Consider the following 12,471-nt stretch of genomic DNA (forward strand, 5'->3'; position numbering starts at 1 on the left):
GGCAGAGTAAGGCGAAAGTTGGAGAAGGAGAACGGGGCGGGGCGTAAGCTCATAGGCTCAGCTGCGATTTGTCCGCTGCCCGCGAAATCGGGACCCTCAACGAAATGCGATCTTAAACCCCCGGGCCACGTGGCGATCTTATGACCATTGGACGGCTCCGCTGAAGCCCAAACAACTTACAAAAAAATAAGGCATAAAAACAATACAAGGCAGCAAACATAAGAAGTTGAGGGAAGTTTTGCTGCATTTCCTTCATGTTTATCCACTATATGCTCGACAATGTAGGTTTTAGTGGTCTGAACTTTCCTGCCCCAAAGCACTGTCACCCGTTCTTGAAAGCTAGTTGTAGAGCTACAGAAAATATAAATGCATATTCAAAATGGCATTATGAATCAATTACTCGTCGTCCCTGGTGTTTCGTAAGCTAAAACATTTCTGCCAGCACATCAATAGCTGGGCCATTCCGGTCAGCACTATTTCTAACACCCCTGACAGTGGTTGCTAGGATACGCATGTAACAAGAAAAATATGCACGCGGCGGTGTCAGACGGCCAAGTTCAGCGCAAAAGCTGATGCTGACAAAGTCTCCGCATTATTGCATTCTGGGTAGGCGACGCTGCGACATCATCATGTGACTAAATCATATGGCACCAGCGCTACAGTGGCCTGAAAACGCTGTTCTTTGCGGACCGGTTTAAATATAGACATTCCGATAAACCGGATTTGATTGACCTAACACACTCAATGAAGCACTTCCAGCTGGGAAATGGCGCTGGTTTACATCAGAGATTCAAAATCATTGCTGAAATGCGGTCCCAGCCTACACACGGCGGATAGATGGGATAACCTATCCATCAGTGAGTTGTTCCAAAGAACTCTAGCCGGAAGTACTCAGAAACAGTCTGTGTAAAAGGGTGCAATACACGATAACATAGGGCGGGGATGAGAAGTGGCGGCCCAGACGGGCTTGCAGCACCCTGGGACGCGCATTGAGAAATTGAAATGCACATCCTGTAGCCTTAGGGGGGCATTGCCAGGGTGGATACAGGGTTGGCTTGGCCTGATGAAGGCAGTGAGGGGTGAACCCCGCGAGACGTAAATGCAGAGCGCGCTATCTCTGTCCAAGATAGCAGATTTCCCTGCAAAATGGATTATTTCTGGCAGGTTTTGCAATTTCTGCCAGTCAAAGAATGTGGTCCATACCGCAGCTGGGAAATAGTCCTGGGAATATATAAGGGCAGTCGTGGTATTATTCCCTGCGTACCTTTTTCACCTAACCTATCCGACATTGTGGATCTGCGAGTTAACCAACGCATAGGGAGATCAAAGTAAAGTAACAGCGAAATTGTTGGCACCTTCCCTCCTCACACTACCTTATTTTCACATTTCACTCCATAGAGGTGCAGCAGTGCAACGATAAATTGACAATTATTGTCCAATTATAAATTCAATGTAAAGACTGTGCAGGAATTCCTTTATCCACAGCTAAATATACATTCCACAAAAGGGCATGGCATGCAAATGTTTAGGCATGTTGACTACGGTTACTGGCGCGGGTACTGGACCTAGAAAGCGTGGTTCATTAGGATCTATTTAGGTCCTATGGTGACGTCACTTCTGCACAGCCTTCTCTAATAGCCTTGATGCTGGCTGGTGTGGTGCAGTCGTAGGCTGATAGGGGCTATGACGTCACGGGGTCCGTACAAATTTGGGTTCTTTTTATGGCTTTTTTTTGCTAAATATTTAGTGCTGCAAAACGATTTGAGTGAGACATGCAGTAAAAAAATAAGGCCACCAACGGGTTTCGCCTAAGAAATTTGGTACGTTAACGTTTGAATTGGAAGGCCTGTGGCAGGTCTCATTCAAGGCTAAATTTGTACAGGGTCAACAACAGGGTTTTCTCAAACGGATCTTTTTATTTAGCGAGAGCAACACAGTGAGAGGATATCGACGTGGAGCGATGTTAAACGCAGGGTTAGGATTAGATTGGTGTGTTTTCTTTTTCGGCAACGGAGTAGAAAACATTGGACAGAAGGCGCTTAATAAAACTGTCAGCAATACCACACTAACTGTTCTTACAAAAAGTATCGACAAGCACTTGAAAGAGAGGGGAATGACTTTTATGCATTTCAGACACAAGCCATGTAACACATGTTTAGATTATATCTGAGCATTTAAGTGGGAATAATTCCAATTTTGTCAAATCATAATAATGCAGCCTAGAAAAGATAATGCAGCTCTCATCACTGGGGGCGGAATTTTGGTGGATGTTGGGGGACAAGCGTGATTTTTATCCCGTTCAGTTCTTTTCACAGCCATAAAGCTAATGCCGAATTTCACTGGTAGTTGGAGAGGGGGGGGGGGGGAGGCGGGGCTGGGCAGCTGCCCAGTGCCCTTTAATTCACGATCCGCGACCTTCAAGGAGCGTGATTCATGTGATACAACGATCTAATACTCTCATTGTGGCAAGTACCGGAATCGATTGTGTCAGCAACAAATACGGACTGCCTGCTCTGGTGACGCCAGAGTTTTCGTTTCCCAAGAAGAAGGGTGACATGCCGACAACAAAACAGCTGTTCATCTACTCACAAAAAGTTGCATAGGTAACTGCGTAAGTTGGGGTATGATGGGATGAGGTGCTGGCGGGAGGGGAGCCACCAGTCGCACAGCAAGATCGGTGTTGCAGTAGTGATCCGTTATCAATGATCTGCAGAGGGCTCTGTGATTCTTTTACACCCGTAATGCATGGTAGCCCAAAAGTAATTGAACTGGTTTCTAGCTGAATATGGACAGGTGTTAAAATTGTCATGTTTCGAATTCACATGAATGACTCCTTGTACACACTTGGCGTGCAATGCCTCACGCCCGACCTGAACCGAACTAGACTGTGGCCATGCAGTGTGTATGAAACACTCGAGAAGTTGTAACGTGTTAAATCTAGAGTGTGACAACAAACCAGTAAAAAGCAATAATTTGACAGCAAACATTCATATTTTCTGGCACATTTTTACTATCGTTGATATGAAAAGTATTGGAAGCAACTGACAAGACCGGAAAGAGAACATCTTGTTTTCTATTCCAGTCAAGGGCTGCATAGGTAACTGCTTAGGTTGGTAGCTGCAATTCGATTTTTCCGACTAATCCCGCAGCAGGCACTAATGCAGGATATCATGGTCCGTTATCATGTTTATCACTAAATGTGATAGCATGCAGAAGCACATCTTCCAGGACTTAATAATTCAGCTATCAGTCGCTATGTCATAAATTAAGATGAATGTTTCGGGCACGCAATGACAAAAGTCTAGGACGCGTACACAACCTAACTTACATGAAAGCAGCAATAAGCACTGGGGCTGTAATCTAGGTTGGCGCAAGTTGGATGGACACGAACCCTCCTGCCTCGGAACGTGAGGCTCAAACCCGCAACTTGACAGGGCCCTCACCATGTACCTGCTCAATAAACAACAAAACAGTTTTAGAATATTAGTATGTTAACCATGGCCATTTGATGGCCAATGCATGTCGTCTATGATGGAAATACTCGCCAGTGCACGAATGCAAGCGACCGGTGTGTAATTCGTGTGCTATTCTTGGTGCTCTACATACTAGCCTCTGGAGCATCTGCTTAAGTTCCGATAATTCGAGCAATGTTCAGCCCGCCTCCATCCAGGCAAACGCCTAGTTTAACGGACGGAGAGCGAAGAAAGATGTCTACTAATTCATCAAGTTGATCAACGAGTGCGACCAGCTCCTCTCGTGGGAAACGTCGCATACGGTGTTCGCTCAGAAACTGTCCCATCAGAAGCGCATCAACGCGTCTGTCAAATCAATATGGTCATATTTGAATCTGACCGCGTTGCGTCCATACCCAAAGTTTTCCGAAATTCCTCGGTGGTAAAATGAACATGCAGGCACTTACCTGGTGCTCTTCGCGGACGAGAGTTGGTTAGGTATGGCCGGACAGATTGCTACATGTGAACTGGCAGAAGTGAATCTGCGGCGGGTTTAGTCGTGAACACTCATGTTAAGATCACGTTACAGCTGCCAGCCATTAAAAAACTTCTGGTATCGTCGCCATACTTTTGTCCCTTTTCAGAAATTTCATTGTCAACGCTATCGTTAATTGCATTGGAAATGAAGGGTGCTAATGCACAAATCAGGTGACGTTCTCTTTGTGATATATGTAGGCATGACAAATGGGAGTTAACAAATTATGTCAAAACACTGAAAGGATGGCATGTGACACCATTTGTCTACGTAATGGCTATTCTCCATCGTGTGGTAGTGCTGCGTTTGACGTATGTTAAGTTGAAGCACAGACCTTAACAATACAATATTCCTAGGTGCAAAGGGTTATTTGGTCATAGCTGTCCGCAGGGCTGAAGAAAGTGCTTTTCCGTCGCCGACGACATTTGGAGCAGTCTTAATCGTCACCTGGAGTAAAATCATTCCGAAACCGTTGTAATGTGTCTCTAAATGCAATAAACCACAAAAAAGCAAAGACAAATTAAGTGCAACGTAGCATAACCATCAAACACTTCGCTTCGGGAGTTCTTTTGCACTGAAGTTTCATTTGCTAGCCATCAAACACTTAATGAAGGTTTAGACTAACGTAGCAGAATTATCACATAAAGGCATACATACAACATAACCAGCTTGAGGCGTACAGTTTCCTATTCGGTTCGGGGGAGGGAATGTACCTTATAAACGGCTGCAGTTTCCTATTTTAGTCATAATTTTATCGATTATTGTTTATTTTTCATACTCCGGAGGCTCAGCCCAAAAAACTAGTGTCGAGAAACTACACCCCTGCTCCAAGATGCAAATCAGGGGAAAAAAACTGTCAAAGGGAATTTTCCACCTTTACGTCGGCGTTTGAACTGAAATAAACATATTGACGACCTTTTGATGCAGTTCACAGCCATTCCCTTTTTAAGACCCAAAACTCTCTGGTCCCTGCGTTATACGTTCGCAAAAGTGTGAAAAGGTTTATTGGGAGCCTACATCAAGGTCACCTAGGCATTGATGTCGTCACAGAAACCTCATACGATTGCCGTTATTTCAGGCTGTTTTCTGATTATGGTCAAAACAGCATGGCCGCTGATACATTCGCAAAAGCGCTGATGAGGCACGAGTGATGCAATCCGCGAAAGATGATTGGCTGCTAGTAAGATTTCGTTGCTGAATGCGTGTCGCGAACGTAAACGTGAGCACTTTCGGGTTGTGCGCCACTCGTCGGCAAAGGGGGCATTTTTCCTTATTTCTAGAGCATAGGTCAATGCTATAAAAAGAAGGCCACTCTCTGTAAAACAGTACAGCACCGAAAAAAAGAACAGTCAAGAATGAGCAGTTTCATGGTGCACTAGATATGACGTGGATGTAAAATGTGCTATGCGATCGATTTGTATCAATATATAATGTAACGTACTTGAACGGGTATAATGCAACTGATTTCTTTGAAAGTATTAGTAACATTTCACCACAGCATCCGTTGAGTCCGTCACTTTTAAACCATATGTGTTAATTCGTGCAATAGATGGCAATCAGTATTGTGCGTGTAAAAAGCGGAGAGTCAAGGGAACCAGGATGGTGGTGACAGTTTAAAAAGTGTGGCAAACAGTGAAGACGAGATGGACGATCTAAAGATTAAGGAAGTAAAACAAAAAAGAGCAAGACTGCCGACGTCTTTAACAAGAATTCGATGCCGTGCATTTGTTATTACGGAAGCCAGCGGCAGTCGCACACAGCTTGTTGAGTCTATGAAAGAAATGGAAGTAGCTGTCGACGCAGTCGCGGAAACCAATGATGAACTTACCCTGACGAGAGACGCGAATGAGATTGAAAAGGCTAGAGAGTACGTGGAAGATGTAGAAAAACAGTACCCAGAAGCAACAGAGAGAATTCAACAGCATCTGATAGCTAGACGAGATGAGCCAGCATCTGTGGCACCATCAGAGTCTGTCGGCAGTGTCCGATCGGTCTGCTAAATCTCGAGATGCTGAGATAGAGGCTAACCTGCGAGAACTGAGGCTTTAGCAGCTTGAGCGGCAGTTGTGTTTCGAGAAAGAGGAACAGGAGCTGCTGCGAAGAAAAAGACTGGAAGAAGCGACGGCCGCGCGACACCGTTCAACTAGAAGCCCACCTGCGGAAGGCTGCCGAGAGAGAGCTCGCTGGGAGCGCCGCGATGATTTCGTGAGCGAGCGGCGAGCTCCAGAGAAAGTTGAATCGACTCATCATCACCGGTCTAAGGATAACTTACCAAACAATCCTCAGGGAGAACGGATAACGACCAATCAGAGCTCACGACACGAAATGTCAGCTCACTGTTCATTGTTCGCGAAAAGTATTCCGAGCATCACTCTGCCAACATCCTCCGGTGATTCCACGGAGTGGCAAAAATGGTACGGACTATTCAAATCGCTCGTGCACAACCAGCCTTCCCTGTCTGATACAGAAAAAGGATATATTTGCAGTCCGCTGTGTCATGTTTGGCGCAGCAGACCGCCAGTGGTATGCTGTATGAACCAGAGCTGTATCAGCAGGCACTCACGGCATTAGAAGAACGATTTGGTCAAGAAGATGACATCGTTAACGCAAATATGGGAGCCGTGTTTGCTGCTATAGCCCCCAGCTACACCAATGCCATTAGTCTGGAGAAGTACCATGCTACAGTTAACTGCGCTGTGGTCGTTCTGCAGGACCTGGGTTTCAGAAGTGACTTTGAGAGCTGCGAGAACCTAAGAAGAACAGTAGGGAAACTACCGATAGAGCTTAGGCGAGAATGGAGCAGACATTCTCTAGCGAGAATGCTAGAAATGGAGCCCGCAATTTTTAGTTTGGTGACCTTTAACCAGTGTCTTGGCGATGAAGTGAAAATTGCGCTGAAATGCGAAAAGTCAGCCACACTACACAACCGGAGGCAGCCCACGAGGCGCTCAGCGATGATGACTGGAGCCAGCCCTGTTCGATGCGTCTGCTGTGGAAATGAACATATCTTGGAACAGTGCGAAGCTTTTGCGGAAGTCACCTGATGATCGTGTTCAGTTTGCAGCGGGCAACAGACTGTGCTTCTTTGCCTGCAAGGAGAACATCGCGCTCGTAACTGCCTCGCCGCCGCACCTTGTGGAAGAGATGGATGTACCATGAGACATCACGAGCTCCTTCATGGTAGCGGGCGAATCAGCTGGCGTTCGACGGGATCTGCTCGTACAACTTCTGACATCGATAGCGGCACATCCACACAACGTACAATAGCGACTGCGGTTGCTCAACATGATGACGTCATCACGCTTCTGCAAATTGTGCCTGTCAGAGTGCATGAACCGGCTGGCAAGCACAGAGACACTCATGCATTGTTGGATCCTGGAGTACAGACGTCGCTGTGCTGCTCTGATGTGTTGTCTCAGTTGGACATACAAGGCGATGAGCGCACACTTCGTCTCCAGAACGTAGAAAGTAATGGACGAGAGCAGATCTCAAGTAAGGTAAGGCTGGAGCTGAGTCCAATAGCGTCGGCGGGTGAGCACGCGCATATTGTAGTGCCTGAAGCGTCCTCTGTTCCGCGAGCGAATGTCGATGTGCCCAAGATACCATCAAAAGATCTTGGTGAAACCTGGCAGACCTGGACGTACCGAACTGTGACGAGGCCAAGGTGGAGCTGCTGCTGGGGGCGAACGTCCTGGAAGGAGTCCTGCAGAAAGAAGTGCGCTTTGGAAGGCCAAATCAACTAGTGGCAATCGGGACTGCATTTGGATGGACACTGACAGGATCCGTCCTAGGATTCATACCTGACATGTCATGACAGATAATGTTTTTGAGCAAGATCCAAAAAGATGATGACGTGCCACAACTGCTGCAGGACTGGTGGACCACCGAGTCCTTCGGGACAAAGTTTGGCGAATGAAACCAAGTCACATGATGACAAACGTGCAATTGAAACAATGGAAAGCACTACCAAATACCTGGATGGTAGGTATGAAACTGGACTGATCCGGAAGAAGGACGACGTCACCCTTCCCAACAACAGGAGCATGGCAGTTCGTCGCCTTCAGACTCCCGGGAAAAGCTTGCTTCGACAGCCAGAAAAGGTCGCAATGTACCGCGAAGTCATCAATGGATACATTGCGAATGGTTTTGCGCGGAAGCTGACTCCAGACAAAATTAAAGAGTGCAGCCCAAGAGTCCTTCCTTCCTTTCTTCCTTCCGCGTAGGCGGTTCCCTGACGCGGAAGTACCTTCCGCGGAAGTACCTTCCGCATCAGGGGGTTATGAATCCACGCAAGCCGGGAAAACTGCATGTCGTTTTTGATGCCACAGCGCGTCACGCTGGCACATCGTTGAACGACGAGCTACTGACCGGTCCAGACCTGCTCAAGAACATGACGGGGATCCTGATGAGATTTAGAGAAGAGCGGTTCGCGTTGGTCGCACATATCGAACAAATGTGTCACCAGGTGCGTGTGACAAAAGAAGACGAAGCAGCCCTCAGTTTCCTCTGGAGGGACCTGAAGGCGACTAAAGAGCCCGACGTGTATCGCATGTCAGTTACAATATTTGGCGCCGAGTCGAGCCCCGCCTCCGCTAACTATGTGCTGAGAAGAACGGCTGTAGATCATGGGGGTCAGACGCGAGAAGCTCAAGCTGCCGCTGAGGCGGTGTACAACCATTTCTACATGGATAATTTCCTGAGATCCAAAAAAAACCTGTAAAAGACGCAAAGGTTATGCAGCGAGGGATAAGACAGTTGTTAGCCAAAGGAGAATTCCGTCTAACAAAGCGAAAAAATTATTCTGAAGAGGCGCTGGCTGCAATTCCAGCACAGGATCGAGTTCATGCCGATATGCCGCTTCCAGTCGAAACAGCACTTGGATGCGTCTGGGATCCAGACCGTGATACTTTAGGCATCAGACAGATTCATGCCGACGCACCGCCCACGAAACGAGGCGTAGTGAGAGCCGTGGCCAGACTGTTTGACGCACTTGGAATGCTAAGTCCATTCGCAGTACAAGCAAAGCTCCTCGTTCAAAGACTGTGGGCAAAAGGCTACGGATGTGATGATTTACTGGATGAAGAGGATCTCCAGACCTGGTCTGCATGGCGGTCTAACCTTCCCTTTGTTGGGAATTTGATCATGCCGAGGTGCTTTAAGAAGCATCTGCGTAAAGAAAAGGAGTGGCGGCACGAATTGCATGTGTTCGGTGAGGCATCACAAGTAGCTTTTGGAGCGATGGCGTACGTGAGGTCCATCGAAGACGGTGGCTCAAGTAGCTGCATGCCTGCTATGGCTAAGGCAAAGGTTGCCCCTCTCAAACAGATTACGGTAGTCCGCTTGGAGCTCCAAGCAGCTGTGATGGCAGTACGAGTCGCAAGCATTGTTCAGAAAGAAGTATCATACCAATTCCAGCGAGTAGTGTTCTGGAGCGACAGCCAAGTTACACTGCAGTATCTGCGAAGTGAGTCCCAGCAGTTTCACACGTTTGTTGCAAACTGTGTTGCTGAAATCCGCGAGACATCAAATCCAGATCAGTGGCGCTGCGTGCCAAGCCACCTTAATCCAGCAGACGCCTGGTCTCGCGGTCAGTCTTGTGAGGGGCTCAAATCGGAGCCAAGATGGCTGAGCGGACCTCAGTTCCTACTTCAAGATGAAGACTGCTGGCCACACCAGGGCAGATTGGAGTCCATCAAGATGGATGAGAACCCTGAAGTAAGAAGCGCCTTTGGACGACGCTGCACTCCAGAAAGCTAGCAGTAATTTCTTCTGCTGAGAGGTTCTCATCATGGAGCACCTACCGACGAGTTGTCGCCTGGATGGCACGATTCGTGAACAACTTTGCAGCCAGACATGATGCAAGGAAGCTCGACTGGCTGCGGGCTGGACCACTCTCAGCAAGCGAAATCAAAGAAGCCGACAAAAATTCTATTTCGAGAGCTCCAAGAAAGGCACTTCTCCAAGGAGATCAGATGCATGAAAGTAGGAGCTGAGCTGAAAGGTGAGCAAGATCATCGCCTCCGACAGATGGCACCCTTTCTGGATGAAAATGGCGTACTTCGGGTTGGTGGACGCCTCAACAAAGCTCCAGTCCCATATCCAGCACGCTATCCGGCTATACTTGAACCGACAGACAAGGTTACACACCTGATCGTAGTTCACGACCACCAGTGTGCGTTCCACTCAGGTTTGGAACGGACACTGACAGAAGTCCGGTTACAATACCTGGTTTCCAAGGGCGAGATCGGCTGTGCGGCGCATTCTGAACGGATGTCGGCAGTGTCATCGCAGGAGAGTAGAACCGCAACCACCCAGAATGGCTGATCTGCCCAACTGCCCATATGACACTTCTCGGCCGTTCACCACACTGGACATAGGTTATTTTGGCCCCGTGACAGTGAAGGAGCTGCGCAAAACTGAAAGGAGATATGAAGTTCTTATCACATGCCTGGCTTCAAGAACTATCCACCTAGAGGTGTCACAAAGACATGACACCGATAGCTTCCTAATGACATTGAGGAGATTCTTTGCCAGGCGAGGAAAGCCAAAAGAAATCTTCTCTGACAATGGTTCAAACTTTGTTGGAGGAGAACGTGAACTGAGAGAATCTCTAGCTGAATGGGATCACACATGACTGATGGATGAACTGAGCCAACAACACATCGAATGGAAATTCATACCTTCCGATGCACCTCACATGGGTGGGGCATGGGAGAGAATGGTGGGCAGTGTAAAACGAGCACTGAGAGTGATACCTGGAAGTTCTTGCTTCACTGATGAAGTCCTTCTCACCCTACTCACAGAAGTTGAGTCGATGATCACTGGAAGACCGTTAACATATATGAGCTCAAATGCCAGTGATCCTGAACCTCTTACTCCCAATCACATACTCCTGGGCTGTGCTAGCATGAACATGTCCCCAGGACGCCTCCAAGATGGGGGAATCAACAGCAGGCGACGCTGGCGACAAAGTCATGTTCTTGCAGAACACCTCTGGAAAAGGTGGCGTCAAGAAACCTTCCGACTCTGCAAAGTCGTAAAAAATGATTTAAGGAAAATAGAGCCTTAAAGGCAGGAGATGTCCTGATGATGGAGGCAAGTGTCCCCTCGTGGTTTCTAGCCCTTGGCTAGAGTGACAAAAGCCATCCAATGCCCTGATGGGCGAGTGAGATCTGTGGACCTCAAGTCATCTGCTGGATGTGTATATCATCAAAAATTTGTCTCCTGGAAGAGAGTCAAAAGATGAACTGGAAAGACAAGACACACTCCCTAACTCACAACACAAGAAAAGGTGATGCAATGAAGGTGCGTTCGCGGTTTCATGGTGCACTAGATATACCGAGGATGTGAAATGTGTTATGCGATTGATTTATATGAATGTGTAATGTAACGTACTTGAATGAGTGTAGTGCAACTCATTTCTTTGAAAGTATTAGTAACATTTCACCACAGTATCTGTTGAGTCCATCACTTTTAAACCATATGTGTTAATTTGTGCAATACATGGCAATTAGCATTGTGCGTGTAAAAAGCGGAGAGCCAAGAGAACCAGGGTGATGGTGACACCGCGGGTTTTGTAAGTGTCGGATCACGCTTGTTCGACAGAGTGTGAAACAGGCGCTTGAAATGGATGTGATCACTGGTGGTGCACGCTCGCGTTGTGCGAGGTCAGCAGGTTTGCACTAGCATTTCACAATATGCAACATTTTCTTGTTATACATGTATTATTACTTGTGTGAACAATATTTTTGATTAAAGCAGCCTGAAAGCTGCAGCATGTTGCATGCTTGTGGAAGTAAAAGACGTGTTTGCACCTTTTTCACCTGTCTTGTAGACTTCCAAAGTAGGTTATCCAAGTGACGTCACTTTTTGATCGTGTGCTTTGCTGAAAGTGATTTGTGTATTGCATCATGTGTTTTTGGTCAGCCAAATATCAGATGCGGAGCTAATACAAGAATGCATGCTTGATCTATCTTTTCATGATGAAATTTACTATGACAGCAGCGGGGATAGTCACAAATAATAAAGGAAGTAAATAATGCGCACACCACGTGATATCAATGTCAGGACTACAGCCCTGCGGGCAATGATAAGTCGATAATCCAATATTGGCATCCTTAACAGTCCTTGACAGGTTTCGGTAAGATAGGTATGACGCTATACGAGTCTTCATAGCATATCGTGCATTGATATTAACAGTCTGCCCTAAAAGCTGGCGATCGCTACGTTGCGTATGTCAAATAGCCCACCAAAGCTTCTGTTACGACCAGTATCAAGACACAAATTCCACAAACAAGGCATTCACTATTTCGCCACCCAACACAGCGCCCTCGACGAGAATGGGCGCTTGGCGTCAGCTTTCGTGCGTTTCGAGGTATTCTTTAGGTCTTTTCTGCCAGAGGATGGTAGGTATTAATTGTCCTCACAAAACTATTCCGTGACGCCATCAAACAAAGGCGTATTGGGGCGTATTTGTAAAAACTT

The sequence above is a fragment of the Pollicipes pollicipes genome, unplaced genomic scaffold (genome assembly GCF_011947565.3).
Source record: "Pollicipes pollicipes isolate AB1234 unplaced genomic scaffold, Ppol_2.1 Scaffold_7231;HRSCAF=8579_pilon_pilon_pilon, whole genome shotgun sequence".
NCBI lineage: Eukaryota > Metazoa > Arthropoda > Thecostraca > Pollicipedomorpha > Pollicipedidae > Pollicipes > Pollicipes pollicipes.